Source organism: Musca autumnalis, unplaced genomic scaffold (genome assembly GCF_047663935.1).
Source record: "Musca autumnalis isolate F117 unplaced genomic scaffold, ASM4766393v1 scaffold_2, whole genome shotgun sequence".
NCBI lineage: Eukaryota > Metazoa > Arthropoda > Insecta > Diptera > Muscidae > Musca > Musca autumnalis.
This window is the reverse complement of record NW_027411755.1, coordinates 244961781-244983549: the sequence shown is the minus strand read 5'-3', so window position 1 is coordinate 244983549 and position 21769 is coordinate 244961781. Positions and strand designations below refer to the sequence as shown.

At 29.6% G+C, this 21769-nt stretch overlaps 1 protein-coding gene across 1 annotated transcript in view; it reads right to left on the bottom strand.

The window, feature by feature from the left end:
- Positions 1–4920, bottom strand: part of bowl (brother of odd with entrails limited) — a 58216-nt gene extending 53296 nt beyond the window's left edge. The window contains exon 1 of the mRNA XM_073971262.1: positions 4067–4920. The gene's annotated coding sequence lies outside the window, so the exon portion shown is untranslated. The remainder of the gene's footprint in view (positions 1–4066) is intronic.
- Positions 4921–21769: the final 16849 nt, after the last annotated feature.

The following is a 21769-nucleotide window of genomic DNA, read 5'->3' as shown; positions in this document are numbered from 1 at the left end:
AGAGTAGTCTTTGAAAGTTATGAGTTTGTCTCTGAACGCTAACACGCCGTGACAACATTTTTTCATGTGTTATTCAAGGTCGTGGGTTCAAACCCCCCAACCTGGCTCAAGCTGATTTTATTTTGTATTTGAAAATTTTGCCTATTTGGGTGAAGATAATTTTTAATATTATTTTAATTAATTTCTCGTTAGAATCGAGCTTAATGACCAATGATGCAAGTGAAAAAGGAAAGTCGAAGATTCCAACCCACACAACCACCACTATGTGACATGTTTCGCACATTAAACTTCAGGCTGATTCTATATTGTAGACTTAGTCCTGCACTGGTACAACAGATTTACTACCTTTTTTATGCTGTTGGTGTCTGAAAGAACATATTTTCGGAGAGTATTGTAGCGATGGTCTCTTATTTTGTATGATCCAACTGTCATGGAAAGCTGTATACCAGAGTCCACAACTCTTTTACACTTCCTGTATTTGCACCTAAAACTAGAATACTTATTTATACAAACATGTATTTCGCATTATTTTTCGTAATTAAATTAACCAAGTACCTTTGCTTCACTGGTTCGCAACTTATCAGAAACGAACATTTTAATTTTCAGCTAATGGAATTAGAATGAAATAAAATTAATTTATACTTTAGAAAAAATATTCCAGAAACTATAGGTTTATATTAAGACGACTCTGCCACAACATTCAACACAGAAAACTCAACGCCACCTACTGGGGAAATTGCCTATAGCAAAGACTTACACCGCTACTTTACATAGATGGCTTTTATACTAAAAAGAACGTTTTGTTGTTCCATAAGCCGAACTCAGAATAAATTTCCAAATGCACCGATCTTCTGCTTTACTTCTCAGCTATTAGCGGAGGTTGTTGAAATTTGGTAACAGGAAGCGCTGGTGTAATATTCCTAACCCGCCATCAGATTAAAATAAATAACTCATTATTATTTTAATAAATCAAAAAAATGGAAGGCAAGTGGGAATGTAAAAATAATAAGAAAACGAACGCTGTTTTTATTTGAAAGCATTTAATTTTGACTATAGTTATCTCTTATATACTCATTTTTGTTTCAGTTGCTGGACCTCCATGAGGAATTCAACACTTTCAGTATTCTGTTCAATTGGGAAATAGGTTCAAAACTTGGATAAGGTGGATGAGGTCAGTAAATCACATTTGTTTATATGTTAACAAACATATCTAGGTGGATGAATCATCCGCTGTAATGCTGACAATATATATAATTTATTTGACTTCAAAAATTTTTTATACCCTCAGCATTTATGCTAACGAGGGTATATACACTTTCATACGGGCAACATGTGCCTCATCGAAATAATGGTTTTAGACCTCAAGTATGTTTGGACGAAATGTATTTCAGACAATTTGGAGTCGATTGAGCAATGTCCGTTCGTCTGTCTGCCTGTCTGGCTGGAGCGCACGATAACTCTGGAACGGATAAACCGATTCGGTTCAAATTTCTTTCGGAATATTTTACCCAAACCTAGTTCAACTTCGAAGATGGGCTATACCGCTCCACTCCTTCCTGTACCTCCCCCACAAAAGTTCGAAAATGTTCGGAAAATTTGTGCGCACTATAACTCTTGAATGGAGTAACCGATTTGGTCCATACTTTGCCCATCGTGAAACAAGTACCAGACTTAGATAAGGTTTCAATATGTACTCAATCGGTCCACTCCTTCGGGTACCTCCCACACAAAATTTTGGAAAAGTTCAGTTTAGGGCCATCTCTCGAATCGTTTCGATTTTTGTTTTAGCAACTTGCATTCACTGCCCCCATACGACGGTACAAGTTCCATTAGGGGCAAGTCCATACTTCCTGAGAAAATATCCTGCAAGTTTCAAAAAACCCCTATGACACCGTGTGAGGTGGTTGGAGCGCAAGATAACTCTCAAACGGATCTGCCGATTCGGTCCAAAATTTGGCCTTAGTAATATTTTGTCCAAACATAGTTCAAGTTTAAAGATAAGCCATATCGGTCCACTCCTTCAGGTACCTCCCCCACAAAAGTTCAAAATTTTTCGGAAAAATTGTTCGTACGGTAACCCTTGAAGGGGTGGCCGAATTGGTCTATACTTTACACATCCTAACATACCTACCAGATATAGATCAGGTTCAAATATGGACTATATTTGTTCACTCCATCCAGTACCTCCCAAACAAAATTTCGGATAAGTTCACTTTAAGACCTGCTTTGAATCACTTTGATTTTTGTTCAAGCAACTTGCATTCGCTGCCTCAATTACGATTGTAAAAGTTTTTTCAGGGGCAAATCCACACTTCTTGAGCAAACAGCCCGAAGGATGTAAAAACCCCCTATGACACCATATGTAGTGGCTGGAGATCCACTTCCGTAATGGTCAATGTCGATCCATTCCTTTAAGTATTTCCTCCGCAAAACTTTTGATCTTTAGTCCTAATCAACATTTTTGTCGTTTCAAACGCCCAACATTTTTAAAACCCACTAAATACATACGTCTTTTGGGAAAAAATTTTTTCAATATACACAGGCTGAGGGTATATCTCTGTCGGCAAAGCCGACTGATACTTTTTTACTTGTTATTAAATATTTTTGGGAGAAGACTCACTCCGCTAATCATGGATCTTTTTTAGATTTTTTAATATATATTTTTGGAGAATTTTGCTGAATTTTTGAGGAATTAAGGAATACCTGATTTTTGGGGAATAACTGACCCACACATCATGGATTTATTTAGAATAATTTTGGTCGGATTTTCAGAAAATTTATCATTCATTTTTAAAGAATATTTTTAGTAGAATTTTCAGAACTTTTATTGTGGATTTTTAAAAAATATTTTGGGTAATTTTCAAAAAACGCAACTGTTGTTTCAAAAATAGTTTATGGGACTGAAATTCTTGAAATTCGTAGGGAAATTAATCGGAGACTTAATCGGGATATTTTAAAAAATTGTGAACATTTTTCAGATTTTCAGGGGATTTTTTAATATATAAATCGGAAAATATAAAGTATATTTAGAACAATTTAATACCACTTATGGTTGATTTTTAAATAATATTTTTGCAGAGACAACTCGTAAATATTTAAATTATTTAATTAGTGACATTTCAGACTACTAATCCCGATGTTTAATGATTTTTTTGAGCTAACTTTAAAATTGCTTATCTCGGATTTTTAAAGTTTTAGAGTTTTGCCCAGGTTTTTCGTAAAATTGGATACTGTGCAACGGTATTAAATTAAATCTATTAATATTCTTAGTTGCCTTGTGATTGAGTTCTTCCAACCTCATGCCTCCATTATTTACTTATGCATGACCCATGAGGGAGTACGAACTCCAAGACCTCGGTGCTATTAATTTTCCTAAACAAATCTTTGTTTCGGCTAAAGCCGAAAATGCACTTCCATTAGGGGTATCTAGATTTTCATCAAAGATAAACCCTTCTAAAGAAATTGGATCTTCCATGGTTGTTCCCTTCGACATTCTACTTTTACAGATAGAAGCTTGCATATTATGTTAATAGAAGATCTTCTTTAGATGGAAGACCCCAGGATAAAATATCATCTATTTATCTAGATAAAAGAATTACTTATCAAAATAAATTGTTCGTATTTCACACATGTTGAAATAGATTCTCAAGATTAGCTTATAAAAATTACTTTGCTTAGAAAGAAATGGGTTCACATAAAGCATCCTCGGGTGAAGTCCCTAATATTAAAATAAAAACAATGTATTGTTTTATGTCTTTGAGACGGTCTGACTTTTTTAATTTATCCATATGTAGATCTTAAACTTTGCAGATCCGAAGTACTTTTTGCGATTTTCAGTTTTTAATTGTTTTTATCCGTCGGTAAATTTTTCAAGTAGTCATTTAATCTGTGTTTTATGAATATTTTTTATATAAAAACAAACACCAATATTATATTTTTAAATATTGTTCTAATATGGCCGGGTTATTTAGAAAACCCATTTAAGAAAATATGGGAACACTGGTTACGGGACACAATAGAAGATCTCATAGATGCACACCAATACATAGATAAAAAAGATACGTACGTTTTTTAGTGTTTATTTTTTGTTTCTTCTTCTCTTTCGGTATTCCTCTCCTTGCCTTGGTTGAAAAGATGTCTTGGTTATTGAAGATAAAAAATTTCCGAGATCATTGGTTATGGGTTAAGCTCTTTTTAAAACGGCGGGTTTTTAATGCTGGAGGCCAATAGTTGCTGGAATAATCGCGTTCAATCAGTTAATCCAATTAATATTTGAAAATATTTTAGGCACACAAATTTCATTTGTTTGTAATTTTTTCCATCACTTCACTTCAATTTTTGGTGTTTTGACACTTTTTCATTTCTTTTCTTAATTTGTAACCAATATTCTTTGGGTTATTCTTAAAAAGATTTTGTGATTTAATCTTTCTCTTTGCTCTTTCTAATTCTCATTCACTTTGCCACATATTTTTCTCTCAATTTGGCTTATTGTTATAATTTATTTAATATTTTTTATTTTATTTTAAAACCGAATCTTCTTCTTCACATCACATTTTTGTTTAACAAAAAAATAATCTTTTTTCATCCTCCTTCTTCTTCTTGTGCTTGCTTCTTTTCAAATTTCATTAATCTTATCCACTTATATCGGTAAGTATTGTGGCTGTGTTAGTGTGTGTGTGCTGAAACACACACATACACCTGGTTTGGAATATTTTTTTCTGCTTCCATTTACCAACACCATTACTGGTGGCTGGCCATGTGTAGAGGAGCGTATTGATATTATCACAAAAACCAAAAACAACAACAATGGGAGTAGCGTACATAAATTGTTTTAAAGAGACAGACAGCCAACTACCGACGTTGCTGTAATATTCCGTTTAAATTTACAGGTGCGTTACCTACGATCAACTCTTTAAGACTAATCTGAAAGTATCTCTGTTGGGGGGCAATGAGCCTCTCCTATTGAACAATGGCTGGGCCAATGCTCAGAGTGTAAACAAGTCCAACGCTGGCTCTCTTTTATCTTTTAGATAAACCACAAACATCTACCGCTCCGAAATACCACTCCGGCTCTCTCTTTGGGCCAAAAGATCTTGTCGTATTTGTTTTTTACTTCGTATTCCATTCTGTCCATGTATATAGCCTCCAATAAGGTTTCTCTACTAACAACAATTTATGTTTTGTGGTATCTCTGAGTTTGTGCCTGTCTGTGTTCATTATACCTGTTTTGTTGCCCGTAAGCTATTGCTTCTCGTCGAACGAAGTAACGAACGACGAACTGGTTTTGTCGTTTGTCTCAAGAGTCTCTGTGGTCTGGCCCATACATAAACGTAAGCGGGTATTAAAGTTGAGCTGCTGATGTGTTTCTGGTATCAAAGGCAATGGCACAGTGGTTAAGGAAGTAATAAAAAACCGACCCCTAAAGGGGTCTACTATATATAGAGTCTCCCAAAAGGGACCTTCTATAAACAATATATCTGCAATAAAGGTGTCTCCTATGAATATAAATCATCCTAAAAGGATCTTCTATAGATAGATTACCTTCTAAAGGGGTCGTCTGTAGATAAAGGACTTCCTTAAAAAGTCTTCTGCAGATAGAGAACTTCCTAAAGGAGTCTTGTGCAGATAGAAGACCTCCTAAATGAGTTTTCTACAGATAGAAAACTTCCTACAGGGGTCTTATATAGATAGATCCCCTTCAAAATGGTCTTCCATAGATAGAAGACCTACTAAAGGTGTCTTCTATAAATAAAATACCTCCTAAAGGGGACTTCTATAGATAGAGGACCTTCTAAAGAAGTCTTCCCTACTGAAGGGGTCTTCTATCGACAGAATACCTCCTAAAGGGGTCGTCTGTAGATAGAGGACCTCCCAAAGGAGTCATCTGCAGATATAGGACCTCCTAAGTGGATCTTCTATAGATAGAGCTCCTCCTAAAGGGGTCTTCTATAAATAGAAGACCTCCTGAATGGGTCTTCTATAGGTAGAAGACGTCCTGAAAGGGTCTTCTATAAATAGAAGGACCCCTACTAAAGAGGTCTTCTATAGACAGAATACCTCCTAAAGGGGTCGTCCCCCCCTTAAGGGGTCATCTATACCCCACTATAGACAGAAGTCCTCCTTAAGGGGTAGTCTTATGGGGTCCTCATACATAGAAGAACTCCTTAAGGGGTCTTCTATAGACAGAAGACCTCCATAAGGGGTAGCTTCAAGGGGGGCTCGTACATAGATAACTTTCTAAAGGGGTCTTCTATAGACAGAAGACCTCCTTAAGGGGTAGTTTTATGGGGTCCTCATACATAGAAAACCTCCTAAAGGGGTCTTCTATAGACAGAAGACCTCCTTAAGGGGTAGTCTTATGGGGTCCTCACACATAGAAGACCTCCTAAAGGGGTCTTCTATAGACAGAAGACCTCCATAAGGGGTAGCCTTAAGGGGGGCTCGTACATAGATAACCTTCTAAAGGGGTCTTCTATAGACAGAAGACCTCCTTTAGGGGTAGTCTTATGGGGTCCTCATACATAGAAGACCTCCTAAAGGGGTCTTCTATAGACAGAAGACCCCCTTTAAGGGATAGCCTTAAGGGGTGCTCGTTCATAGATGACCTCCTAAAGGGGTCTTCTTTACGTAGAAAATCTCTAAAATGGGTCTTCTTTACATTAAAGGCCTCCAAAAGGTGTCTTCTTTACAAAGAAGACCTCCTAAAGGGGTATTCGTTCTTCTATACATAGAAGACCTCCTACAGGTGTCTTCTTTACATAGAATACCTCCCAAAGGGGTATTCTTTATAAAGAAGTCCTCCTAAAGGGATCATCTTTACATAGAAAACCTCCTAAAAGAGTCTCCTATATATATAAGACCTTCTAAAGAGATCTTCTATACATGGAAGTCCTCCTAAAGGGGTCTCCTATACATGGAAGACCTCCTAAAGGGGACTTCTATACATAGACGAACTCCTAATGATGTCATATCTACATAGAAGACCTACTAAAGGGGTTTTCTTTACATATAAGACCTCCTAAGGAGGACTTCTATACATGGGAGACCTCCTAAAGGGGTCTTCTTTACGGAGAAGTCCTCCTAAAGGGATCATCTTTACATAGAAGACCTCCTAAAGGGGTCTTCTTTACCAAAAGACCTTCTAAAGGGGTCTCCTTTACATAGAAGACCTCCTAAAGGGGTCTTTCTTACATTGAAGGCCTCTTAAATGGATCATCTTTACCTAGAAGAGCTCCTAAAGGGGTCTTCTTTACCTAGAAGACCACCTAAAGGGATCTTCTTTACATTGAAGGCCTCCTAAGGGGATCATCTTTCCATAGAAGACCTCCTAAAGGGGTCTTCTTTACATTGAAGGCCTCCAAAAGGTGTCTTCTTTACAAAGAAGACCTCCTAAAGGGGTATTCGTTCTTCTATACATAGAAGACCTCCTACAGGTGTCATCTTTACATAGAATACCTCCCAAAGGGGTGTTCTTTATAAAGAAGTCCTCCTAAAGGGATCATCTTTACATAGAAAACCTCCTAAAAGAGTCTCCTATATATATAAGACCTTCTAAAGAGATCTTCTATACATGGAAGTCCTCCTAAAGGGGTCTCCTATACATGGAAGACCTCCTAAAGGGGACTTCTATACATAGACGAACTCCTAATGATGTCATATCTACATAGGAGACCTACTAAAGGGGTTTTCTTTACATATAAGACCTCCTAAGGAGGACTTCTATACATGGGAGACCTCCTAAAGGGGTCTTCTTTACATAGAAGACCTCCTAAAGGGGTCTTCTTTACGGAGAAGTCCTCCTAAAGGGATCATCTTTACATAGAAGACCTCCTAAAGGGGTCTTCTTTACCAAAAGACCTTCTAAAGGGGTCTCCTTTACATAGAAGACCTCCTAAAGGGGTCTTTATTACATTGAAGGCCTCCTAAATGGATCATCTTTACCTAGAAGAGCTCCTAAAGGGATCTTCTTTACTTCTATACATAGACGAACTCGTTATGTTGTCTTCTTTACATATGAGACCTACTAAAGGGATCTTCTTTACATAGAAGACCTCCTAAGGGGGACTTCTATACATGGAAGACCTCCTAAAGGGGTATTCTATACATGGAAGACCTCCTAAAGGGGTCTTCTTTACAAAGAAGACCTCCTAAAGGGGTCTTCTTTACAGAGAAAACCTCCTAAAGGGATCTTCTTTACATAGAAGACCTCCTAAAGGGGTCTTCTTTACCAAAAGACCTTCTAAAGGGGTCTCCTTTACATAGAAGACCTCGTAAAGGGGTCTTCTTTACATAAAATACCTCCCAAAGGGGTGTACTTTACAAATAAGTCCTCCTAAAGGGAGCATCTTTACATAGAAAACCTTCTAAAAGGGTCTCCTATACATATAAGACCTCCTAAAGATATCTTCTATACATGGAATTCCTCCTAAAGGGGTCTTCTATACGTAGGCGAACTCCTAGAGGGGTCTTCTAGACATGGAAGACCTTCTAAAGGGGTCTTCTTTACTTAGAAGACCTCCTAAAGGGGTCTTCTTTACAGAGAAGTCCTCCTAAAGGGATCACCTTTACATAGAAAACCTCCTAAAGGGGTCTTCTTTACCAAAAGACCTTCTAAAGGGGTCTCATTTACATAGAAGAACTCCTAAAGGGGTCTTGTTTACATTGAAGGCCTTCTAAAGGGATCATCTTTACATAGAAGAGCTCCTAAAGGGGTCTTCTTTACCTAGAAGACCTCCTAAAGGGGCCTTCTTTACTTCTATACATATGGTGTCTTCTTTACATAGAAGACCTCCTAAAAAGGTCTTCTTTACCAAAAGACCTTCTAAAGAGGTCTCCTTTACATAGAAGACCTCCTAAAGGGGTCTTCTTTACATGGAAGGCTTCCAAAAGGTGTCTTCTTTACCTAGAAGACCTCCTAAAGGGGTCTTCTTTACATTAAAGACCTTCTAAAGGGATCATCTTTACACAGAAGACTTCATAAAGGGTAGAAGACCTCCTAAAGGGGTCTTCTTTACCTAAAAGACCTCCTAAAGGGGTCTTCCTTACCTAGAAGACTTCCTAAAGGGGTCTTCTTTACATTAAAGGCCTCCTAAAGGAATCATCTTTACACAGAAGACCTCATAAAGGGTACTTCTTTACCTGGAAGACCTTCTAAATGGGGTCTTCTTTACATAAAAGACCTCCTAATGGGGTCTTCTTTACCTAGAAGACCACCTAAAGGGATCTTCTTTACATTGAAGGCCTCCTAAGGGGATCATCTTTCCATAGAAGACCTCCTAAAGGGGTCTTCTTTACATTGAAGGCCTCCAAAAGGTGTCTTCTTTACAGAGAAGTGGTCGTAAAAGGATCATATTTACATGGAAGACCTCCTAAAGTGGTCTTCTTTACATAGAAAAGGGGTCTTCTTTACATAGAAGACCTCCTAAAGGGGCCGTCTATACATGGAAGACCTCCTAAAGGGGTCTTCTTTACACAGAAGACCTCCCAAAGGTGTCTTCTTTACAATGAAGTCCTCCAAAAGGTGTTTTCTTTACGTAGAAGATCTCTTAAAGGGGTCTCCTTTACATAGAAGACCTCCTAAAGGGGTTTTCTTTAAATAGAATACCTCCTAAAGGGGTCTTCTTTACATTGAAGGCCTCCAAAAGGTGTCTTCTTTACAAAGAAGACCTATTAAAGGGGTCTCCTTTACATAGAAGACCTCCTAAAGGGGTTTTCTTTACATAGAAGTCCTCCTAAAGGGGTCTTCTCTACATAGAAGACCTTCTAAAGGGGTCTTCTATAGATAGAAGAAATCATCATGGAGTCGTTTACGTATAGAAGTATTCTTAAAGGAGCCTTCTATAGATAGAATGCCACTTCAAGGAGTCTTTTAAAGATAGATGACCCTAAGGGAATCTTCCGATTGATAGAATTCTTCCTATTTTAGCTAATTGCGTATTGAAACTCCTGAACAATGTGTTTTCATTTCTTGTTCTTTACTAAACCACTGTCTTCCAACACACAGACGAGTGTATCGAGCGTGTTTACCATGCGATGAATTGCTGAAATGAGTTCGACTCTTGGTCTCTGGCCATAGAGTGGTGTTCACTTGCGTTCGTTCTGTCCATCGAAAACCAGCAAATCGTCGTTGTGCTCAACCTGGTACCGCTGCTGTCAACTGGAAAAATGTTTTGCTTCAGCCTTTGGCTTGAACATAATAAGCGACATACAAACAGACGAACTCACTCGCTTACTGACATGAAGACAGACATACCTACATACCATGGGACGGATGGACGGACAATTTACGTAGATTATTTTTATGTTCAGAGTACTCTGTAGAAAAAAAATCATATATGATGAAAAAAGAACGAACAACAACAATAAAAGCATACAATAACAAAAACAAATAAACATTGCGCACACACAAAAGCAAACCCCAGTAGGTAATAGACGGCTATTTGGAATTGCTACTTCTGTTTGAGTTGCTGTCTGTCGTTACGTCTGTTATCAGTTATGGACCTTAGCGCATGCGTACACACACAGCTCGGAATGAACACCCTGTGGTCGTAATGCTAATGGGTTTTACTAGGAAATCGAAGCCAACAACAGCAACAACAAGAAAAGAAATCCTTGCCCTTTGTAAATGTTTTTGTTTTTTTTCTGTTTTGTGAATGGATTTTATATTTGAAATTCATTTGGATATCATCGATGTTTGAAAACTGGAAATGGGTTATTTTTTAACGACTTTTGTTTCGTTCTTCGTTTTTTTTTTGGGGGAAATTTCGTCAAACACACGTACCGAGTTTACGTAACATTTCCTCTATTCTGAAAAATAATTCTAAAGTCAAATATTAACATTGGCAAACAGGGAAACATTATTGGGAAAATGTGTGAAATTTGAAAGGTGAGCAGGTGAAGGTGAAAGTGCCACGGATTTTTAACAAAACTTCTTAAGTCAGAATGCATTATGGGGATCTTCTTGGAGGAAATTGTTGAAGTGATGTAAAGAGAGATATTGACAGAGATCTAGAAATCCTTTTATAGAAAACACTTCGAAATTCCTTCAATAAATGCAAATGTCCTCTTCTACAGATATAAGTCTATAATAATTTAGAGAATAAATTCTCAGAACCATCAACAGGGCCTTCTCACTTGTTTTCGGGTATACCTCCTGTATTCGTTAATAATTTTCGTACCAAACAAGTAAGAACGGTATTTTACTGTTACCATTTTTGTCATACCTTCCCTTGTAATTGCGATCACTGTGCCATGGTAATCAATTATGTAATCGGTGGCATTACAAAGTTCCCAACAAAAAGCTATGCTATCTATGGCTGATCCGGATTAAATATGGTAGTCCTTGTAATCAGGACTACAACATTTTATTTTTTACAGATATTGGCCAATCCTTCATACGTACCGCGTAAAATGCAGTTAACTCGAGGTTATTACTGCAGATGTAAATTACACTGTGCAACATTTTTAAGGTGATCTTGTGCAAACAATTCGAACTGAGGATTTTTTGAAAGTACAGACCCACATGACAAGAAACCCTAGTTGGGTATTGTTGTGTCAGATCCAGCTCTGATTTTATGGCCCCATCTAAACATGCTTAAATATTGAGTTTTTAAAGAAATTCGGGCCTATTTCTCTGCAATCAATGCGAATCTTCTTCTGACCTCTGAAGCAAATTTGTAGATAAGGACAAGAATAAAATATTTGGAGAAATAATGAACCCGAAAAACTACATTTATTGCCTCAAATTTCAAAATACATGCAAAAATTCCACAATTTTTATACATTTCGCACCGTATCTCCAAAACCGTTAATTTTTTCTGAATATTTTCCTTTGGAAAAATATTCCCTGGAATGTAGTACACAACTCTTCAGAACATGTCATTGTTGTAAAATGACTCTATGCCGTTATTTTCGGTACGTTTTTCAACGACGATTTAATAAAAATGTCAATAATGTAGTGAAATCCGAAATGCGAGAATAAACTGTTGGTGTGAACTGTGTTTGAAATACGTGCTGTAAAAGATATGATGCAAAATACAACTAAAACAACATGAAGTAAGCATTTTAGAGTTTTAGAATGTTCTATAGAATTGTTGAGAACTTTCTTTGGAAGATTTTTGCAGAAGGTTACTTGGTTCAACTCTCAATAGTTTAGCCGATACTGACCAGAATTTCAGAAATAATGTAAATTTTCTATATTTTATAGATTTTTATGGCCTAGATGGAGTTTTTCTTATGTGGTTTTCTCTAAAGATAAGTTCTACTAGTATAGCGCTACAATATTGCTAAGGACAGCAAGGCCAAATTCCTATTCGTTTCTCAGATAAAGGCATGATAAATGCAAAAAAGTGTAGATTTAGCCCGGTTTAGATGAGGCCATAAAATCCGAACTGGATCTGACAGGACAAAACCCTACTAGGGTTTTTGTAGTCTAAATATGTACTTTCAAAAAATGCATACTAGAAGTTGTTTGCATTTTGAGAGTTGCATAGTGTTATTCTAGATAATCCAGTCATCCAGGAACTCGTATAAAGGTTTTTCAGATCTTCATATAGAAGTCCACCCAGAAAAGGCCTCCAGATCAGCTCAGAGAATAACTCCAGGTCTTCACAGACGTTCCTGAAGAATTCTGCACGGATGTTTACATAATATTTTTAGAGGCATATTGGGCGTCACAAATGTGTATTTTTAAAGAATATTTTGAGAAGAATATTGGGCGCCATAAACGTGGATTTTTAAAGAATATTTTTAGATGAACATTGGGCGCCATACACTGGATTTTTACATAATATTTTTAGAGAAATATTGGGCACCATAAACGTAGATTATTAAAGAATATTTTTAGAGTAATATTGGGCACCATAAAAGTGGATTTTTAAAGAATATTTTTAAAAGAATACTTGGCGTCATAAATGTGGATTTTTTGAAAATATTTTTAGAGGAATATTGGGCGCCAAAAATGTGGATTTTTACATAATATTTTTAGAGGAATAATGGGCACCTCATACGAGGATTTTTAGATAATATTTTTAGAGGAATATTGGGCGCCATAAACTTGGATTTTTACATAATATTTTTAGAGGAATATTGGGCGTCACAATCGTGTATTTTTATTAGAGAATATTTTTAGAGGAATATTGGGCGCCATAAACTTGGATTTTTACATAATATTTTTAGAGGAATATTGGGCGTCACAATCGTGTATTTTTATTAAAGAATATTTTTAGAGAAATATTGGGCGCCACAAACGTGGATTCTTAAAGAATATTTTTTAAAGCAATATTGGGCGCCATAAACGTGGATTTTTAAATAATATTTTTAGAGGAATATTGGGCGCCATAAACGTGGATTTTTAAATAATATTTTTAGAGGAATATTGGGCGCCATAAACGTGGATTTTTAAATAATATTTTTAGAGGAATATTGGGCGCCATAAACGTGGATTTTTAAATAATATTTTTAGAGGAATATTAGGCGCCATAAACGTGGATTTTTACATTATATTTTTAGAGGAATATTGGGCACCATAAAAGTAGAAAGAATATTTATAGAGGAATATTGGGCGCCATAAAAGTAGAAAGAATATTTGTAGAGGAATGTTGGGAGCCACAAACGTGGATTTTTAGATAACATTTTTAGAGGAATATTGGGCGCACTAAACGTTGATTTTACATAATACTTTTAGAGGAATACTGGACGTCACAAACGTGTTTTTTTAAGAATATTTTTAGAGAAATATGTGGCGCCATAAACGTAAATTGTTAGATAAAATTTTTAGAGGAATATTGGACTTCATAAACGTAGATTTTTAAAGAATATTTTAGAGGAATATTGGGCGTCACTAACGTGGATTTTTAGATAATATTTGTAGTGGAATATTGGGCGCCATAAATGCGGATTCTTTGAAAATATTTTTAGAGGAATATTGGGCGCCATAAAGGTGGATTTTTAAATAATATTTTTAGAGGAATATTGGGCGCCATAAACGTGGATTTTTAAATAATATTTTTAGAGGAATATTGGGCGCCATAAACGTGGATTTTTAAATAATATTTTTAGAGGAATATTGGGCGCCATAAACGTGGATTTTTAAATAATATTTTTAGAGGAATATTGGGCGCCATAAACGTGGATTTTTAAATAATATTTTTAAAGGAATATTGGGCGCCATAAACGTGGATTTTTAAATAATATTTTTAAAGGAATATTGGGCGCCATAAACGTGGATTTTTAAATAATATTTTTAGAGGAATATTGGGCGCCATAAACGTGGATTTTTAAATAATATTTTTAGAGGAATATTGGGCGCCATAAACGTGGATTTTTAAATAATATTTTTAGAGGAATATTGGGCGCCATAAACGTGGATTTTTAAATAATATTTTTAGAGGAATATTGGGCGCCATAAACGTGGATTTTTAAATAATATTTTTAGAGGAATATTGGGCGCCATAAACGTGGATTTTTAGAAAATATTTTTAGAGGAATATTGGGCGCCATAAACGTGGATTTTTAGAAAATATTCTTAGAGGAATATTGGGCGCCATAAACGTGGATTTTTAGAAAATATTCTTAGAGGAATATTGGGTGTCATAAATTTGGATTTTTAGATAATATTATTAGAGAAATATTAGGCGCCACAAACGTGGATTTTTAACGAATATTTTAGTTCGTTAAAAATCCCCCATAGTTCTATAAATAAAACATTTGTGTTTCAGCTTATTTGTTGACTTTTAGCGGTCATAGACACATTTCGGGTGACATGCTTTACTAAAATAATGGGAACCCCGTTATTTGATAATGAAGTCCAACACTGAAGATCGAGATTGTTTTATATTCTAAAGTACATTAAAAATATTCCGGAATGTGCACCCATTTTCAAATTTAGCCTCAAAACTTAATTGCAGCTCCAAATTTTGATTCAATCGATCATAAAACCGAGAAAAAGGAGTAACACTAAATATCAAATTTTATGGCCTGTAAAAAAAAAACAAAATTAACAGTCCAAAGTTAATTTAAAGGTGACGAAAACATAAAGTTTCTATTCCAACTTTATGATCGCTCCAACAAACGAGCGGGCGGGCACGCTTATACGACACTTGTTATATGATTTTATTAGCAGAATCTTCAGAATACATATCAAGTTCCTTATATGACCGAGCGACCCATGAATAAGGCATTCAAAATTGTTTTTCATGTGACATTATGAGACAAATAAAAAATTTTATGAGTCTCGTTTAGAGGAGGACGGATGATTGTCAATCAGCAAGTTGTTGAGCATTTATGAAAGTTAGAAGCAGTAATAAAAGTTGAAACTCTTCTTCGCCCCCCTCTCTGCAGTAGCTGACAAAGGCAAACCCTTCTTCGTTCTTGTTCTTTGTGTCTCTCGAGGGAACATTTTTATGATTCTAATCAATTTGTGAAGTAGCAACAGTTAAATAGAATTTAAGCATTATTCAAAACCGATTGTACGGCATTCATTCGGCTAGTCAGTCAGTCAGTGAGCCAGCAACCAAGCAAGCGATCTGTCCAGCCACCTTACTTGTTTGTAATTATCTTCCGACATAAACACTGGCTGTGAGTTTTTTTCTCGCTTGCTTCTTTCGATTCTTGCTTGACGGTTTCAGGTTTGTGCGTAGGTATGTGTGAAAATGATCGTGTTGGTGTACCCTTCGAAGCACCAACAACAACAACGATATTATAATAGAACTGCTTTGTGCTTTGCTTGGCAGTTTACAGTGTGTCGTGATAAAATTTTCACAATGTGAAGAACAAATATTTTTTGAAAGGTGCATAAAGCTTAGTATGACCTTAGCCCGACCTTCCATCGGGACTTGGGGCTACAACGACTTGGACGACAAAAACGGCTCCGCGTTCACTTTCTTGGTTTTATGTTCGGATTCTTTTTGTTCTCAAAAGTCTCAAAATCTTTGTAGGAGTTTTATCCAATGTATCAATAAATAAGTCATAATCTTATTAAAAGGAATAATTCTCATTCACGTTGTATTTCCGATGACTCAAGTATTTCAGTTCTTATTAATGAAGAGAATCTTGTTATTGGCTAGGAGCTACTACTCTTTGTTCTACAGAACCTTTGGGTTATTGTTTTACAAAATCTTCGACTCGTTCTGTCACTCACAGAATGTCGGGAATGTTTGCCTTCCGGGGCTTGCGTAAATTATTTTTTGGTTCGACGTTCGACTCTTTGTTTTGTAGAATATTCATGTCGTTGGTTCACAGGGGCTTCAAGTCGTTTTTCCACAGCATCTGCGGCTTGTTGTGTCGCCGAATCTTCGGTTTGTTGCTGAAGCAGCTCCGAATAGTTTTTCCACCAAATGTTCGGGCTGTTATTTCACACGCAACCTTTGGGTTGTTGTTCCACAGAATATTTAATATTTAATATTAAATATTAAATATTAAATATTAAATATTAAATATTAAATATTAAATATTAAATATTAAATATTAAATATTAAATATTAAATATTAAATATTAAATATTAAATATTAAATATTAAATATTAAATATTAAATATTAAATATTAAATATTAAATATTAAATATTAAATATTAAATATTAAATATTAAATATTAAATATTAAATATTAAATATTAAATATTAAATATTAAATATTAAATATTAAATATTAAATATTAAATATTAAATATTAAATATTAAATATTAAATATTAAATATTAAATATTAAATATTAAATATTAAATATTAAATATTAAATATTAAATATTAAATATTAAATATTAAATATTAAATATTAAATATTAAATATTAAATATTAAATATTAAATATTAAATATTAAATATTAAATATTAAATATTAAATATTAAATATTAAATATTAAATATTAAATATTAAATATTAAATATTAAATATTAAATATTAAATATTAAATATTAAATATTAAATATTAAATATTAAATATTAAATATTAAATATTAAATATTAAATATTAAATATTAAATATTAAATATTAAATATTAAATATTAAATATTAAATATTAAATATTAAATATTAAATATTAAATATTAAATATTAAATATTAAATATTAAATATTAAATATTAAATATTAAATATTAAATATTAAATATTAAATATTAAATATTAAATATTAAATATTAAATATTAAATATTAAATATTAAATATTATATATATTTAATATTTAATATTTAATATTTAATATTTAATATTTAATATTTAATATTTAATATTTAATATTTAATATTTAATATTTAATATTTAATATTTAATATTTAATATTTAATATTTAATATTTAATATTTAATATTTAATATTTAATATTTAATATTTAATATTTAATATTTAATATTTAATATTTAATATTTAATATTTAATATTTAATATTTAATATTTAATATTTAATATTTAATATTTAATATTTAATATTTAATATTTAATATTTAATATTTAATATTTAATATTTAATATTTAATATTTAATATTTAATATTTAATATTTAATATTTAATATTTAATATTTAATATTTAATATTTAATATTTAATATTTAATATTTAATATTTAATATTTAATATTTAATATTTAATATTTAATATTTAATATTTAATATTTAATATTTAATATTTAATATTTAATATTTAATATTTAATATTTAATATTTAATATTTAATATTTAATATTTAATATTTAATATTTAATATTTAATATTTAATATTTAATATTTAATATTTAATATTTAATATTTAATATTTAATATTTAATATTTAATATTTAATATTTAATATTTAATATTTAATATTTAATATTTAATATTTAATATTTAATATTTAATATTTAATATTTAATATTTAATATTTAATATTTAATATTTAATATTTAATATTTAATATTTAATATTTAATATTTAATATTTAATATTTAATATTTAATATTTAATATTTAATATTTAATATTTAATATTTAATATTTAATATTTAATATTTAATATTTAATATTTAATATTTAATATTTAATATTTAATATTTAATATTTAATATTTAATATTTAATATTTAATATTTAATATTTAATATTTAATATTTAATATTTAATATTTAATATTTAATATTTAATATTTAATATTTAATATTTAATATTTAATATTTAATATTTAATATTTAATATTTAATATTTAATATTTAATATTTAATATTTAATATTTAATATTTAATATTTAATATTTAATATTTAATATTTAATATTTAATATTTAATATTTAATATTTAATATTTAATATTTAATATTTAATATTTAATATTTAATATTTAATATTTAATATTTAATATTTAATATTTAATATTTAATATTTAATATTTAATATTTAATATTTAATATTTAATATTTAATATTTAATATTTAATATTTAATATTTAATATTTAATATTTAATATTTAATATTTAATATTTAATATTTAATATTTAATATTTAATATTTAATATTTAATATTTAATATTTAATATTTAATATTTAATATTTAATATTTAATATTTAATATTTAATATTTAATATTTAATATTTAATATTTAATATTTAATATTTAATATTTAATATTTAATATTTAATATTTAATATTTAATATTTAATATTTAATATTTAATATTTAATATTTAATATTTAATATTTAATATTTAATATTTAATATTTAATATTTAATATTTAATATTTAATATTTAATATTTAATATTTAATATTTAATATTTAATATTTAATATTTAATATTTAATATTTAATATTTAATATTTAATATTTAATATTTAATATTTAATATTTAATATTTAATATTTAATATTTAATATTTAATATTTAATATTTAATATTTAATATTTAATATTTAATATTTAATATTTAATATTTAATATTTAATATTTAATATTTAATATTTAATATTTAATATTTAATATTTAATATTTAATATTTAATATTTAATATTTAATATTTAATATTTAATATTTAATATTTAATATTTAATATTTAATATTTAATATTTAATATTTAATATTTAATATTTAATATTTAATATTTAATATTTAATATTTAATATTTAATATTTAATATTTAATATTTAATATTTAATATTTAATATTTAATATTTAATATTTAATATTTAATATTTAATATTTAATATTTAATATTTAATATTTAATATTTAATATTTAATATTTAATATTTAATATTTAATATTTAATATTTAATATTTAATATTTAATATTTAATATTTAATATTTAATATTTAATATTTAATATTTAATATTTAATATTTAATATTTAATATTTAATATTTAATATTTAATATTTAATATTTAATATTTAATATTTAATATTTAATATTTAATATTTAATATTTAATATTTAATATTTAATATTTAATATTTAATATTTAATATTTAATATTTAATATTTAATATTTAATATTTAATATTTAATATTTAATATTTAATATTTAATATTTAATATTTAATATTTAATATTTAATATTTAATATTTAATATTTAATATTTAATATTTAATATTTAATATTTAATATTTAATATTTAATATTTAATATTTAATATTTAATATTTAATATTTAATATTTAATATTTAATATTTAATATTTAATATTTAATATTTAATATTTAATATTTAATATTTAATATTTAATATTTAATATTTAATATTTAATATTTAATATTTAATATTTAATATTTAATATTTAATATTTAATATTTAATATTTAATATTTAATATTTAATATTTAATATTTAATATTTAATATTTAATATTTAATATTTAATATTTAATATTTAATATTTAATATTTAATATTTAATATTTAATATTTAATATTTAATATTTAATATTTAATATTTAATATTTAATATTTAATATTTAATATTTAATATTTAATATTTAATATTTAATATTTAATATTTAATATTTAATATTTAATATTTAATATTTAATATTTAATATTTAATATTTAATATTTAATATTTAATATTTAATATTTAATATTTAATATTTAATATTTAATATTTAATATTTAATATTTAATATTTAATATTTAATATTTAATATTTAATATTTAATATTTAATATTTAATATTTAGTATTTAGTGTTTAGTATTTAGTATTTAGTATTTAGTATTTAGTATTTAGTATTTAGTATTTAGTATTTAGTATTTAGTATTTAGTATTTAGTATTTAGTATTTAGTATTTAGTATTTAGTATTTAGTATTTAGTATTTAGTATTTAGTATTTAGTATTTAGTATTTAGTATTTAGTATTTAGTATTTAGTATTTAGTATTTAGTATTTAGTATTTAGTATTTAGTATTTAGTATTTAGTATTTAGTATTTAGTATTTAGTATTTAGTATTTAGTATTTAGTATTTAGTATTTAGTATTTAGTATTTAGTATTTAGTATTTAGTATTTAGTATTTAGTATTTAGTATTTAGTATTTAGTATTTAGTATTTAGTATTTAGTATTTAGTATTTAGTATTTAGTATTTAGTATTTAGTATTTAGTATTTAGTATTTAGTATTTAGTATTTAGTATTTAGTATTTAGTATTTAGTATTTAGTATTTAGTATTTAGTATTTAGTATTTAGTATTTAGTATTTAGTATTTAGTATTTAGTATTTAGTATTTAGTATTTAGTATTTAGTATTTAGTATTTAGTATTTAGTATTTAGTACCTACTACCCAATTGGTCCATATCCCGTAAAATTCATTTCTACATTTCCTTTTACGGCACACTGTACCCTATCAACCCATATCGTAGCTGTGTGTATGAATGTCTCTCCGTATGATTTACCAGTTAGTAGGCACATCAAACAGTAATCTGCTACCATTTTAGTGCAACTGTTGAAAGCGTCTATCTTCTGTGTCTGTATGTTGTTGTGTGTCTTTCTTCATTTTCTTCTACCTCTTCTTCTTCTGGTGTTTTTGTTATGATAATGATGTTGCTGCTTTTGTATTCTTCATATAACGATGTACGTAGTAGACATGTAACCAAATCCAGGAACACAACCTGATCAACCACAACGCATCCGAGGAAGCAACCAACAAACCCGATATGCATTCATGTTCCAAGGGGAGGGTTTCAAGTATCTGCAACGACATCAAGTGATGCATGCATAGGAATGAGAAAATTACAACGATGATGATGCCGATCATAAAAACATTGTGTAAATCGGAGGAAGACAGTTTCAAAGAGTGTAACGAGAAGGGTTACCAGGGCTTGTAGGAAAAACTTAGTTTCTTCTAAAGTTTCACGAAGATTTTCTGTAAACAGAAGTGCAGAAGATCGCTAGGTGGTATTCTTTGTACAGAAAACCTTTAAAGGGTACACTGCGTATAGAAGAACAAATAGTCTCATAGGTTTGGCAAGGGTGCTTCTATAGACCGTTTTTGAACGAAGGCTTATTCAATAGAACCTTTGTGAAACAAAGGTTGCTTCTATAGCAAAAAAGGGTACTTCTATAGACTCATTCCGAAAAAGGGTGCTTCTATACACCTTTTCTGAAAGAAAGGGTGCTTCTAAAGACCTTTTTCTGAAAGAAGGGGTGCTTCTATAGGCCCTATGTGAAAGAAAGGGTGCTTCTATAGACCCTTTGTGAAAGAAAGGTTGCTTCTGTAGACCCTTTGAGAAAGAAAGGGTGCTTCTATAGACCCTTTCGGAAAGAAAGGCTTCTTCTATAGACCCTTGCTAAAAGAAAGGGTGCTTCTAAAGACCTTTTCTGAAAGAA